This window comes from Cervus canadensis, chromosome 10 (genome assembly GCF_019320065.1).
Source record: "Cervus canadensis isolate Bull #8, Minnesota chromosome 10, ASM1932006v1, whole genome shotgun sequence".
In the NCBI taxonomy this organism is placed as follows: domain Eukaryota; kingdom Metazoa; phylum Chordata; class Mammalia; order Artiodactyla; family Cervidae; genus Cervus; species Cervus canadensis.
Window position 1 is genome coordinate 68,558,423 of NC_057395.1, and position 13,605 is coordinate 68,572,027.

The 13,605-nt window shown below is 40.8% G+C and overlaps 1 protein-coding gene across 3 annotated transcripts in view; it reads right to left on the reverse strand.

Moving 5' to 3' along the window:
- The window catches only part of ZHX3 (zinc fingers and homeoboxes 3), a 111,436-nt gene that overhangs the window by 56,646 nt on the left and 41,185 nt on the right, over window positions 1-13,605 (reverse strand). For all 3 annotated transcript variants that reach the window (XM_043480234.1, XM_043480233.1, XM_043480235.1), the window contains exon 2: window positions 10,120-10,226. The gene's annotated coding sequence lies outside the window, so the exon portion shown is untranslated. The remainder of the gene's footprint in view (window positions 1-10,119; window positions 10,227-13,605) is intronic.

A 13,605-nucleotide genomic window follows, 5' to 3' on the forward strand; every position in this document is an offset into this window, starting at 1 on the left:
GGGGCATCAGGATGGGGAATACATGTAAATCCATGGCTGATTCATGTCAATGTATGGCAAAAACCACTACAACACTGTAAAGTAATTATCCTCCAACTAATAAAAATAAATGGGGGAAAAAAAAGACTAGTTTGATTTTTTTTTCCCCTTAAATGCAGTATCTTCTATTGTCTAATTTTCTATCCACTGGGCCTCATAAAATTTTCAGGAAAATCTCCCATCAGCATAGCTTTTTACTATCATACCCGTTAGAAAGGTCTAGGAGATTCAACAGATCTGGAATGAGCCTAGAGGCAACACAGTGAAAGGTCATTATCAACATTCACCCACTCCGAGAAGGGACCTTAACTCTAAGCTTTCTTTCCTCTTCTGAAGCCAGTTTCTACCCAGGACCAGACAGTTTATCCCATAATGGCTTTTTACTTACAAGAAAAATAAGACAGAGGGAAAAAAACAAAAAAAAATTTTAATTTTGAGCTAATTTTAGACTTACAGAAAAGTTGCAAAAAATAGTACAGAGTTTCCTTATACCCCTGGCCGAGTATCCCCAACTCAGTGGAAAAGACCCTGATGCTGGGAAAGATGGAGGGCAGGAGGAGAAAGGGGCAGCAGAGGATGAGATGGTTAGATGGCATCACTGACTCAAGGGACATGAATCTAAGCAAACTCCAGGAGATAGTGAAGGACAGGGAAGCCTGGTGTGCTGCAGTCAATGGGGTTGAAAACAGTCAGACACGATTTAGCAACTGAACAACAACAACAGTGTCCTCAAATCTTATATAACCACAGTAACTGAACAGAGCCAGGGCGTTACCACTGGCACAATACTATTAACTAAACCAAAGATCTTGTTCAAATTGCACCAGTTTTTTTCTATTTATGTCCTTTTTCAGTCCCAGGATCTATCGAAGATTCCCATTGCATTTCGTCATTATTTCCTTAGCCTCCCCTAGTCTGTGATAGCTCCTCAGTCTTGTTATTTATGCCCTTGACACTTTTCAAAAGTATTAAAAAGTTATTTTGAATGTCCTTGATTTGGATTTGCCTGAGGTTTTCTCATGATTATGCTGCAGTTATGCATTTCTGGCCAAAAAGCCACAGAAATGATGTCTTCTTATCCACGGTGCATCATATCACGGGGTCCACGATGTTGCTTGTCTTATTACTGGTGATGCTGACCTTGACCTCTTGGCTAAGGTGTCTTCTCCACTGTAAAGTTACTACCTTTTCTTTCCTTTATAGTTAATAAATATGTTGAAAGAGTTGATCTGAGACTATGCAACTTCTGGGAAAGGTTTCTTAGTGGATTACTGGCTCCCCCATTCACAAACCCATTTGCTTTTCTTAAAAGCTCCAAGAGGTTAGTTGATAGTATTTCCCTTTATTATGCTTGCCCTGCAAGCACTTTTGTTTTTTGTTTGTTTATTCAATATATTTATTTTTTAAAATATATTTATTTATTTGGCTGCACTGGGTCTTAGTTGCAGCATGCAGGATCTTTAGTTGTGGCATGTGGGCTCTAGCGCCCTGACCAGGGATCGAACCCAGGCCTCTTGTATTGGGAGCATGGAGTCTTAGCCACTGGACCACCAGGGAAGTCCCAAGATTTATTTCTTCTACTTGTAAAAACAGCACATCTTCAATGTCAAAAAAATATGATATGTTCATAACCACGCCTTTAGAGATTGGTACCTGTTGGGAACTAAACATCTGCATCCCCCCCGCCACACACACAAATTCATGTTGAAATTCTAAGCCCTGATGTGATAGTATTAGGACATGCGGCTTTCAGGTCATCGCAGTAGAACTGCATGAATGGCATCGGTGCCCTTATAAAAGGGACCCTATAGAGCTCTCTCATCCCCTCCACCATATGAGAACACAGCAAGAAAAAGGTCATCGGCAACCTGCAAAAGGGCCCTCACCAGAACCCAACCATGCTGGCACCCAGCCACCAGGACAGTGAGAAACAAACATTTGTTGTTTATAAGCCACCCCTATTTTGTTACAGAAGCCTAACTAAGACAGCACTCTAGAGAGTTTGAGCTACACACACATACACATATATATGTACATATCTACTTGAGTAAGATCTTTGGTTTAGCTAATTGTATTGTGCATGTATATGTATATGCACAACACATGTGTGTGTGTATGTGTGTGTGTGTATTCATTCCAGTGAACCCTTTTTCCTCTTTGAATACCACTAGAGTCAGATATCATAGGCTTATTAGGTCCCAGTCCCACCACGGACTTTAGGAAAGTTACTTAATTCTGTATGCCAATTTGACCAGCATCTGTTATTTGTTGATGGGATGAGCAAAATTAAATAACATTTTTGGAAGAACTATTCAGTAAGGTAGAAGTAAACATTTTATGGCCTGTATTTAAAGGAAACCAACTGAACACGGCCGTGGGGCAGGAAAGGTCACACAGTGGACATCTGCAACTACAGATGCCACATCTGGACCATCGTTCAGTGTTCACTGCAGAACTCCTCAGCAACTGAAGCGAATGCTACCTGGTTTCCAGGATTTGTCTACTTCTAGTTTATCAAATGAGGCTCCAACAGTGTGTAAATTTATCAAGTAAGTGATAAATATGTGGTGCAAAAGACAATTGGGAAAAGATTATTACCTCTCCCACTGTTTTCCCCCAGAACAATAACAATACGAGCTAACAATGGTGGGACACACAGCTTGCACTGGACCCTGTACCTTCTAAGCATATTCCAAGCACTAGTTCACTTAACTCTCATCACAACCCTTGCTAGGAGGTATTATTATTGCTTACAGTTAACAGTTACAAATTGGGAAAGAAGTATGTCAAGGCTGTATATTGTCACCCTGCTTATTTAACTTATATGCAGAGTACATCGTGTGAAATGCTGGGTTGAATGAAGCAAAGGTGGAATCAAGATTGCTGGGAGAAATATCAATAACCTCAGATATGCAGATGATACTACCCTTATGGCAGAAAGCAAAGAGGAACTAAAGAGCCTCTTGATGAAAGTGAAATAGGAGAGTGAAAAAGCTGGCTTAAAACTCAACATTCAGAAAACTACGATCATGGCATCCAGTCCCATCACTTCATGGCAAATAGATGGGCAAACAGTGAGAAACCTTACTTTCTTGGGCTCCGAAATCACTACAGATGGTGACTGCAGCCATGAAATTAAAAGACACTTGCTCCTTGGAAGAAAAGCTCTGACCAACCTAGACAGCATATTAAAAAGCAGAGACATTACTTTGCTGACAAAGGTCCATCTAGTCAAAGCTATGGTTTTTCCAGTGGTTGTGTATGGATGTGAGAGTTGAACTATAAACAAAGCTGAGCACCAATGAAATTATGCTTTTGAACTGTGGTGTTGGAGGAGACTCTTGAGAGTCCCCTGGACTGCAAGGAGATCCAAACAGTCCATCCTAAAGGAAATCAGTCCTGAATATTCACTGAAAGGACTGATGCTGAAGCTGAAACTCCAATACTTTGGCCACCTGAGGCAAAGAACTGACTCACTGGAAAAGACCCTGATGCTGGGAAAGATTGGAGGCAGGAGGAGAAGGGGACGACAGAGGAAGAGATGGTTGGATGGTATCACCGACTCCATAAACATGAGTTTGAGCAAGCTCTGGGAGTTGGTGATGGACAGGGAGGCCTGGCGTGCTGCAGTCCATGGGATCGCAAAGAGTCGGACATAACTGAGCAACTGAACTGAACAGTTTACAGAAGGGCATGCCTGGCGGCTCAGTGGTAAATAATCCACCTACCAATGTAGGCGACTCTAGTTCAATCCCTGGATTAGAAGATCCCTTGGGGAAGGAAATGGCAACTCATTCCAGTATTCTTGCCTGGAGACCCCCACGAACTGAGGAGCCCAGTGGGCTATAGTCGATGGGGTCACAGAATCAGATACGACTTAGTGACTAAACAACAACAATGACAGTTTACAGATAAGGAAAATGAGGCACAAAGAAGTTACAAAAAGCAACTTGCTCAAGGTCACTCAGCTAGTAGCTGGCAGAGCCAGAATCTGAACCCAGGCAAGCCTAGTTCCTGAATGCAGGCTCTGAGTGCTTTCCTATTAGAGAAGACACGAACACACTCATCTGGAAAACAAGAGGCCATCCATGAATTTGAATTCTGGAGGAAGCTGAACTGAATAAAACATTCAAATGACAGAAGACAATCTCTTCCAGGATGGAAAGACCTGAGAGAAGAAACAAGAAGGGGCTCTGGGGATCTCATACGTAACTAGCAATCAAAGCAGGTCACTAAGACAACAGCCTGGAAACATCTGAAAACAATGTGTGGGAAGGGACTCCAAGTTGACAAGTTAAACAAGCAGGTTATGTGAAAAGAGAATCCAGCAGTTACTTTTTTTTTTTTTTTTAAGTAACAGAAGCACAGAAACAAGGCAAACTAAGACATAAGACCTCAAAGGAAAAGAGATGAGTGAATCAGAATCCTTCGAGCTGTCATCTCTAAATAAACACAATGATGCCAACCCCTAGCCACATGCTCTTGTCATTCCTCCAACACCAAGATGTCTCTAAGAGCTGCAGTCGACAGTGCTGTCTGCACTTCCTCCAGTGTGAGCTGACCTCCATACTCTGTGAACTGAGCATGGAGGGGTCGCTATCAGGTTTCTAACTGACAAAACCAGTGGCTAAGCGTCTCCTTATACTACTGAACTTCTGGGAGAATGGCCACTGCCAGCCACTGTCCCCATAGCAAATCATGTCCTCCACACCACTCTTTTCTGCTTCTCCTCTATCTCTTCCCCTAGCATCAGCTTGGCATTCAGGCCTGGTTTGCAATCTCACTTACTAGCTTAGTAACAATGCCTTGGAGCCTTAGTTTCCTGGCCCATAAAGTAGGGTGGTAATAATTTCCATACACAGGGCTATTAAGAAGATAAAGTAAGCCATCTGAAAAAGCTCTCAGCACCCCGTGCAGGACATGTATTACAGTGCTCAGCACATTTTGATTTCCTGCACATAAAGACTGGTCTTGGCCAAGAGGCCAACCTAAGCCCTTTCTTCTATCTACAGGCTCTGCTTGGGGGAACTTTACATCTGTTCTATGGCTTGGACCTCCTCCTTGGGGCAAAGATATATATATATATATATAGATATAGATATATATAATATAGATATATATAGATATATATAATATAGATATATATAAAGATATATAAGATATAAAGATATATCTTTATCTCTGGCCCCTATATCTCAACTGAGTTTATAACCCATATTTCCAATTGCTCTTAGATATGTTTTCTTGGATCTCTCAACGATTTTTAAAATTCAGAAAGTCCTAAAATGCTCTTTCTCCAAATTAGTCTCTGCAACCCCCTCCACAATCTACCCCACGACATAAGGTAGTCAATATTTCCACCATCCCTAAAATAAATAAACAAGAAAACCGTCTGAATTGTCCTCCAGTCCCAGTCTCACTTGAGTCAGGAACAGGGATTCTTAGATTCTACCTCAAAACACCTCATCTTCTCTATCACCACTGCTCCTGCCTTGTCAGCTTCTCATCTCTTATCTGGATGACAGCCACAGTTGCTTCGCTAACTTCCTCCCTGCAGTCCGTGCTTCACACAACAGCCAGAGCTATTTTCCTAAAAACAGGCTTGAACAGAGCACGCCTCCGCGTTAAAATCTTTCTGGTGCAGCCACAGGATACAAACTAAACCTTGCTGGCGAGGCTTCTCAGTCTGGCCCCAACATCCCTTTGTCCAACCTTGTCTCCAGCCATCTGGGTACTGCGGGCTTTTGCCCATTCGCTTTATCCTGTATCTCGAAGAGCCCTACTGGCACAGTAACACCCAGCTCCAAGACGCCCTCACTCACTCACCAGGACACCATTCCCTCCCTCTTGTGTCCCAGGACACCTGACACACGACATCTCTTGCCGTGGTTGCTTGTATACATACCGCCTCCTCGACCAGAAAGGGGCCTTGAAGCCAAGGATGGAACTGCCTTTCCCTTATATTTCCTGGCCAAGCTAAGTGTCTGGCCAGCTCGGAGTGAGGCCTTGGTGGTTTTTACTTCATTTAAAAAAAAAAAAAAAAAAAAAAAAAAAAAAGAATAATAAAATACTTATAAGTATCAGGCTGGAGCCCAGAAGAATTGGTGCACTTCACAGAATAAATGTAAAATATGAAGGATAAAAATAATGGAAGCAGATGAGGAGCAGGAAGAGAGGATGCCAAAACAGGGAGAAGCTGAGTTTCCTTATATGGGAGGAAAGCTCTAGCGTTTGCTTTGATGATAGTAAATAAATACAGGAACAAATGCTACTTTTCAGCACTAAAAGAACTGTTCACCTTTAAATTTTGTCTTAAAGTTGAAAAGAAGGACACTCCATAAAACAGAAGGCGTAACAGCAAAGAGACAACTAAGTAATATAAAAATTAAACAACAAATTATATGTAGAAAACATAACAAGTGCAAAAGCAACCACAAATTAAAGAGCTAAGTTCACCCATAAGTTATAGAATCTTTAAGACTGGATGAACAGAAGACAAAATCCAACAATATTCTACTTACAAAGCTCTGAAATAACAATAATGAAATTAGAAAATGCAACCGCATTTTCACTGCACAAGAAATTTATAGACTTTAAAAAAGAAAAAAGAAAAGAAAAATTTTAAAAAAAAGAAGATAAATATTGCTTTAAGCATTGTCAAAAAAAAAAAAAAACAACTAAAAATGAAACTAATAATCTTGAGAAAGAAACAACCCAAAAAGCCTGATTCTTAAAAAGAATTAGATACTATAAAAGCAAAAAAATACTTTGGAAGGACCCATAATAACTGGTAAGAAATGCCACCTATAAATAGGGAACTTAATGTTTGAGGATCTGGAGTGAGGAGGAAACTGACTTTTCACTATCTCATTTTGCATTTATTTATTTATCTATTTATTGGCCACACCATGAAGCTTGTGGGATCTTAGTTCCCTGACCAGGGATTGAATCCAGGCTCACAGTGAAATCTCAAGAGTCCTCACCATTTGACTGCCATGGAACTCCTGCATTTTGTACTTCAAATATAAAACTAAAGTTTTATATTTAAGCAAAAATTTCTCTGAAGAGACTAAAAGTGATACTACCAGTAAAGTTAATTACAAAAAGAGGAAATGCATGAAACTAGAAACATAGGACACAAAAGCAGCAATAAAATTGTAAGGAAATACTAGGTGTGTGTTAATAAATTTGGATAAAACTAAACAGATGGATTTTTCATTAAAAAATGTAAAATTCTAAATACCTATAAAATACTTAACTTGGCCAACATCTTTAAAAATAACTATACCCCCACCCCTAAAACAACTAGTGCCTGATGGTTTATTAGTGGATCATTTCAAACTCTCAAGAAACAAACACAACACATTACAGAGATCATGCCTAACAAAAGTCAAGATGTAGATTACCTAGTTCATTCTACTAACTGTATTCTAAAACTGGTTAAAGAAAAATGAAAAGAGAAAACTAGATGAAGTTTACTTAAAATTTATGCTCAAAAATTTCAAAGAAAATAACAATAAGTAGGACTAGGTTAAACCTTTAAATTGTGTCATGTCATCTGATACCAAAAATTAATTTGTTAAATTCCAACAGATATTCTTAATTTTAAAATCCTAAAACTAATAACAAAGATATACTTTCTTACCCTTTTTGGGGTATCTATAAAAACAAATGTCAACAGTACACTTCAAGGAAGAAATGAGACATGCAGTCAGTAAAAACAGACACAAACTGAAGCAGCATTTTATCATCACTGCTATTTAATACAGGCTCAGAAGTTCTTTCTAATAAAAAGCAACATAAAAAACAAAAAGAAATACAAATACAATAAAGGCCCAGGCAAAATTTTTTAAATAAATAACATCACTGTAACTTACAAACCCAAAGGAATTACTTAAATGGTTACGACGAGCTTAAAGTGACCAAAGTCATCATTGATACAGAAAACCAATACTATTTCTGGTCCTCAAACTTGACCATAGTGAAAATCACCCCAGACAGCTTTTAAAAATGCCAATGCCTACAACTCACCCCAGACAAATTGCCTCAGCATCTCTGGGGGTGGGACCAGACACTTGTAATTTATAATGCTTCTAAGGCGATTCTAATGACAGCTAACTCGAGATACCACTACATTATATATAATTACCTAAACATGTAAGAAATGCAATGCAAAACCATCTGTGATATTCTCAAATGGGAAGGGAAAGACTGCGGTGAGGCAACAGGAGTGCAAAAGAAGAAGTCTGAAAGGGGACGCAGTTAGCTGGAGGGCCAGTGTTTCCAGTCCACTGCAGTTCAGGCAAAGAGGCAGGCAGCTGCCCGAGGACCCACAGAACAGTGGCAACAACAGCTAATTAATCTCAGTCCAGATGCTACTGAGATCAGAAGCACGCATGAAGATTTAAGAGAGGCTGAGGAGGTACAAGATGGCCTGCATATCTGTGAGATAAATTCCTAGAAATGCAATTGCTGAGTCAAATGGTATGTGTCTTTAGAAGTGAAAGATCAGCTTTAAAAGATCTTAAAGGTGAACTAAAACAAACATGATGTACAGAATCAACAAGACACCGCACCTGACAGGACGAGTGGAGTGAGAGAAAGAAGAGGTAAGCTGGAGCTGGGCGAGATGGCTCAGGGCGGTCAGGAAGCAGGTACAGAAACGGCATCACAGAAAACTCCTGGTCATTCCATCTGGCTCTGCCCTTTGCATTCACTTCACCCCCCACCCCCACCCCCACCGCCTGTCCCCCCACCAGCAGAAACCTGAAGGAGAAGGCGGGCAGCAGCCATGTGGCTGTCCAGGAGGAGAAGATTCCAGACTGACTGGAGAACCGTAAAGAGATCAGTGTAACTGACGCAGAGTCGGTGTGAAAGTGAGCACTAGAAAATGTGTGCATGAGTTCACTCGTGATAAACTCGGCTTGGGGACTGGCCTGGGCAGTCCGGTTGTTAGGACATAGCGCTCTCGCTGCTATAGGCACAGGTTTGATCCCTGGCTGGGGGACTAAGTTCCCACCAGCTGTGTAGTCTGACCAAACCAACCAACCTGCCGTACGCCACTTTCAGCTTAGAGGACTGATATACAAAGGCCACTGAACAGTTCTTACTCCACCTTGCAACTCAAAATTAAAAAATGAGAAAACAGGACTGTATCTTCTAGCCAGCAGCAGCCTGGCCACAATCCACCATGAGGCAGGAAGTTCCACAAGTAACAACTGTGGGGAAATTCCCATGGGCTGGGCGGCCCAGGCTGGTGGAGACGCAGCGACGCTCTCATGGGTTGTCCAAGCCCGGCTCCTGCGCACAGAGCCTCCATTACATACCAGCCATAACTCTGACTCCATTTCTTCTGCTTTCTTTCCAAAACACTCTAATCAGCAAACTGAAGAAAGGTTCTTTATAATCATAAATAATGTAAGAAATTTCCTTTACTTAAAAAAGTTTAACAACAAAAACCCTCAATATCTAATAAGCTTGTGAGGGGCATGGTAACAATAAAATGAATTCCCAACTCATACACACAAACACACATATACATATAACTTTACTAGGGCACATCTATTTCAAGAGAACGCTATGGCTATTTACATTAATTATTTGCCAGTCTGCTTTGTCTTTAGTATTGTTTCCTATTGCAGAGGGCAGTGCCAAGAACATGGCTTGGATAACTTGGTATTAAAACCAGTGTTTTTCAAATCAGTCATTTAATAAAGCAAGTATAAGTTTTGCACTCAGACCGAAAAGCTGACCTTGAAGTAAACCTGTATATTACAAGAGACACAGCACACAACTCTACCTTTATAATACCCAATGGTCAACCTAAGATAGAATAGAACAGGCTCCTATCAAGTGACCTATGAAGTCACCTCAACTGTATATTCGATACACATTTTTTAGATTAATCAAAAAAAGAATAATTTGATCAAAGAGCTCAGCAATAAAAGTCAAGGAAGGAGAAAAAAATGTTTAGTAGCAATAAATATGGCTATAAAGACTTAGGCATGACAAATTGATGGTAACTGATATATGGCAAGAAACTTAACACTCAGAATTATACTATTTACCCAGGAAACATACTTTTTCCTCACTTCATTGGTTTCTCCAATTTCTCTCTTCTCTTTGTGCAGCCCCGTATGCATCTTTAAAGGTTCAGTTGTTATTGCCTCTGCAGTTGCAATCCAGTCCTGCAAAAGAAGTGGCATAGCTTCACTTCACGCAAAAAGAGATAAAGTGGATTCTAGGAAACTGAGTGACCCAATCTCATCAGTCTCCAGAACTATACACAAACAGAAATACCAAGGGGGTGGGGAGAATTAAAACGGGTCATTAAAGTACAAATCAGCAATTGAAAATGATTTAAAATGCTAGTAGTGACTGAAAAAATATTAATGGAAAAAAGCCAAACTTGTCTCTGATAACAGATCAGAACAAGATGATTCATTAACATCTCTTTCCACCAATGAGTTTCCATCTCTCTCTCCTAGCTAAGTATGAGATGGCTTAGCAGAAATGATAAAATTAACTGAGGTGTGGCCTTACAGCTTCAAGGATGCATACCATTCAGTTCAGGTCAGTCGCTCAGTCGTGTCCAACTCTTTGTGACCCCATGAATCGCATTAAGGATGTGCTATTTCCTGATGCTCTTTCAGTCAAAGCCTGGGTTTTTCTAATATGGATTCTAGAGGCATAAAAATGGTCTAGATTCTGAGTTCCAGGCTAAGGAGCTCTGTGACCTTCCTCTTTGTCTCTGACCCTTATCCCTAGGTCATCCCAATCTACCCAGTGGCAATGATGTGCACACAGTAATTCCTGGTAAATGAATGAGACAGTCACTATGTTTTCAACAAACAACCAGAAAGGCTTCACATGATCTTAAGATTATTTGGGAAATAGCTGAAAAACCACTGCTTTTGAGTTCTTTATTTCCGTCCCAAAGCATTCTCTTTGGGTGAGACGCCCAGTAAAATGGCCTTAAAGTGAGTGTACCAGAGGGTCTCAGAGTTTTGAACGGTGCCTGGGAACACAAGAGGGGGTTGGGATCATGGGTATCTGAATGGAAACAAGGTACCCCCTCAGGAAAGCACCCCAGCCAGAGGAGCTCCGAGTGATCGTTCCTGTCAAGCTTTTACTCTGTCAGGCACTGTGCTAAGAGCTTTAACTACATTAACTCACTCGATCTTTTATAAAGACCTGATGAGGTGGATTCTATCATTCTAACTGCCCAGATGAGGAGACTAAGGCACAGAAAGGTTAAGAAAACTGTGCAAGGAAATGCACTCTTGCAGTGGCTCCTGGACACACGTGATCCTGCAGGAAGCTGTCGCCTCCTCCACCCATTTCACTTTCTTTCATTGCTCTTAACAGTATCGTAGTAGCTCAATGGCTAAACTAGCTCTTGCTGGGAAACTGTCCTAATGAATAATTTATTAAAAACTTTACAGTCTCCACAAATGAAAAAAACTGACCTCTTAATTTAAAAAATTATCCAGGGAACATCACACAAATGAACTCTCCCTAATTTTGTGGAAAGCAGAAGCAATCAGGATTTTCAGCTGAATACTTAACATTCAGCCACGACTTCAGCTTGTTACACTTATTCCAGATATTCTGCCCTGCTTACCAGATCCCTTCTAACTTTAAAATTTCAAATCCCTCACTCAAACAAGGCATTTATTCTTCTGCTGTCTGGTTGAATTGATTGGGACCTGAAGGTAGTGATGCCAAAAGCTATGGGTTCAATTCACGACAAACCAGTTCGCTTTGTTTGCCTCACGTCTGCAAACCCTTAGCCTGGATGGCATATTTTGGGTCATAAGAGGAACCAGGTGGGAGCGTGCAAGACCACTAGGATAAATAATATTTGCTAGAGGAACAAGCCCACGTCCAATACAGGGGCAGCAGCAGGACTCTGGGGCAGAACCAGCAACTCGATTCACAAAGAAAAACCGCATGATCATGGCAGAGCACCTCTACCTTTCTAGTTCAGATGCTCTTCCCAAGCTCAGATCTTTTGCCAGACTCTAACCTAAAGTCCCTCCTTCAAAAATCAAAACAGGTATAGGAATCAAATAAGAAACTAAGGTTTTTAATTTTTTCACAACATGTGCTCCATCTGAAAACAGAAATTTCTTATTCCTGACATCAATTCCATGACCAAAAAAGCACTTGTGAAGCTTTTCGAAAGTGCCACAAAAATCTCTAGCAGTGCAACACAGCAAACCATCAGAAAAATCTTACTGCCCTCCCATAGTTTTATCTTACTTTCTTTAAAAATCACTCCTAATTTTCGTAAAACCAAAATCTGCTTCATCTCCAAATAATATGAAGTTACCTTAAACATGCTTTTTCAAGTTAATAAATGAAGAAACCAATTCCGATCAGTCCAGATCACACTTTAAAACAACCAAGGGTCCTCTCAATGTTGAAGTTTTACCAGCGTCCACAAGTTAAAGAGAAAAAACACAACTCTATTCCTTTATCGGTATTCTAGGAGGACACCCACTTGGGATCATCTGTCTTCCAGTTTTCTTGCCCACACCTGGAAAGAACTTTCCCGACATGCCAACGCCACGAAGCACACAGATTCCAACAGTTACGAGGTAACTATGACAGCAAAGCCACAGTTACTTATGAGATCACAAAAACTAGATGATGTAATTTTTTAAATTAGAGGTAAAACCCACATAACATAAAATTAACCATGTTGAGGTGTACAGTTCAATGGCATCTAGTATATTCACTATGTTGTACATCCGTCACCTTTATCTAGTTCCAAAAGATTTTAGTTATCTATCCCCAAATGAAATCTGTGTTCATTAAGTAGTTGCTACCATTATCCTGGGAGAAATATCAATAACCTCAGATGTGCAGGTGACACCACACTTATGGCAGAAAGTGAAGAACTAAAGAGCCTCTTGATGAAAGTGAAAGAGGAGAGTGAAAAAGCTGGCTTAAAGCTCAACATTCAGAAAACTAAGATCATGGCATCTGGTCCCATCACCTCATGGGAAATAGATGGGGAGACAGTGGAAACAGTGTAAGACTTTATTTTTTTGGGCTCCAAAATCACTGCAGATGGTGACCGCAGCCATGAAATTAAAAGACGCTTACTCCTTGGAAGGAAAGTTATGACCAACCTAGATAGCATATTAAAAAGCAGAGACAGTACTTTGCCAACAAAGGTCCACCTGGTCAAGGCTATGGTTTTTCCAGTGGTCATGTATGGCTGTGAGAGTTGGACTGTGAAGAAAGCTGAGTGCTGAAAAATTGATGCTTTTGAACTGTGGTGTTGGAGAAGACTCTTGAGAGTCCCTTGGACTGCAAGGAGATCCAACCAGTCCATCCTGAAGGAGATCAGTCCTGGGTGTTCATTGGAAGGACTGATGCTGAAGCTGAAACTCCAATACTTTGGCCACCTCATGCAAAGAGTTGACTACTCACTGGAAAAGACCCTGATGCTTGGAGGGATTGGGGGCAGGAGGAGAAGGGGACGACAGAGGATGAGACGGCTGGATGGCATCACCGACTTGATGGGCATGAGTTTGAGTAAACTCTGGGAGTTTG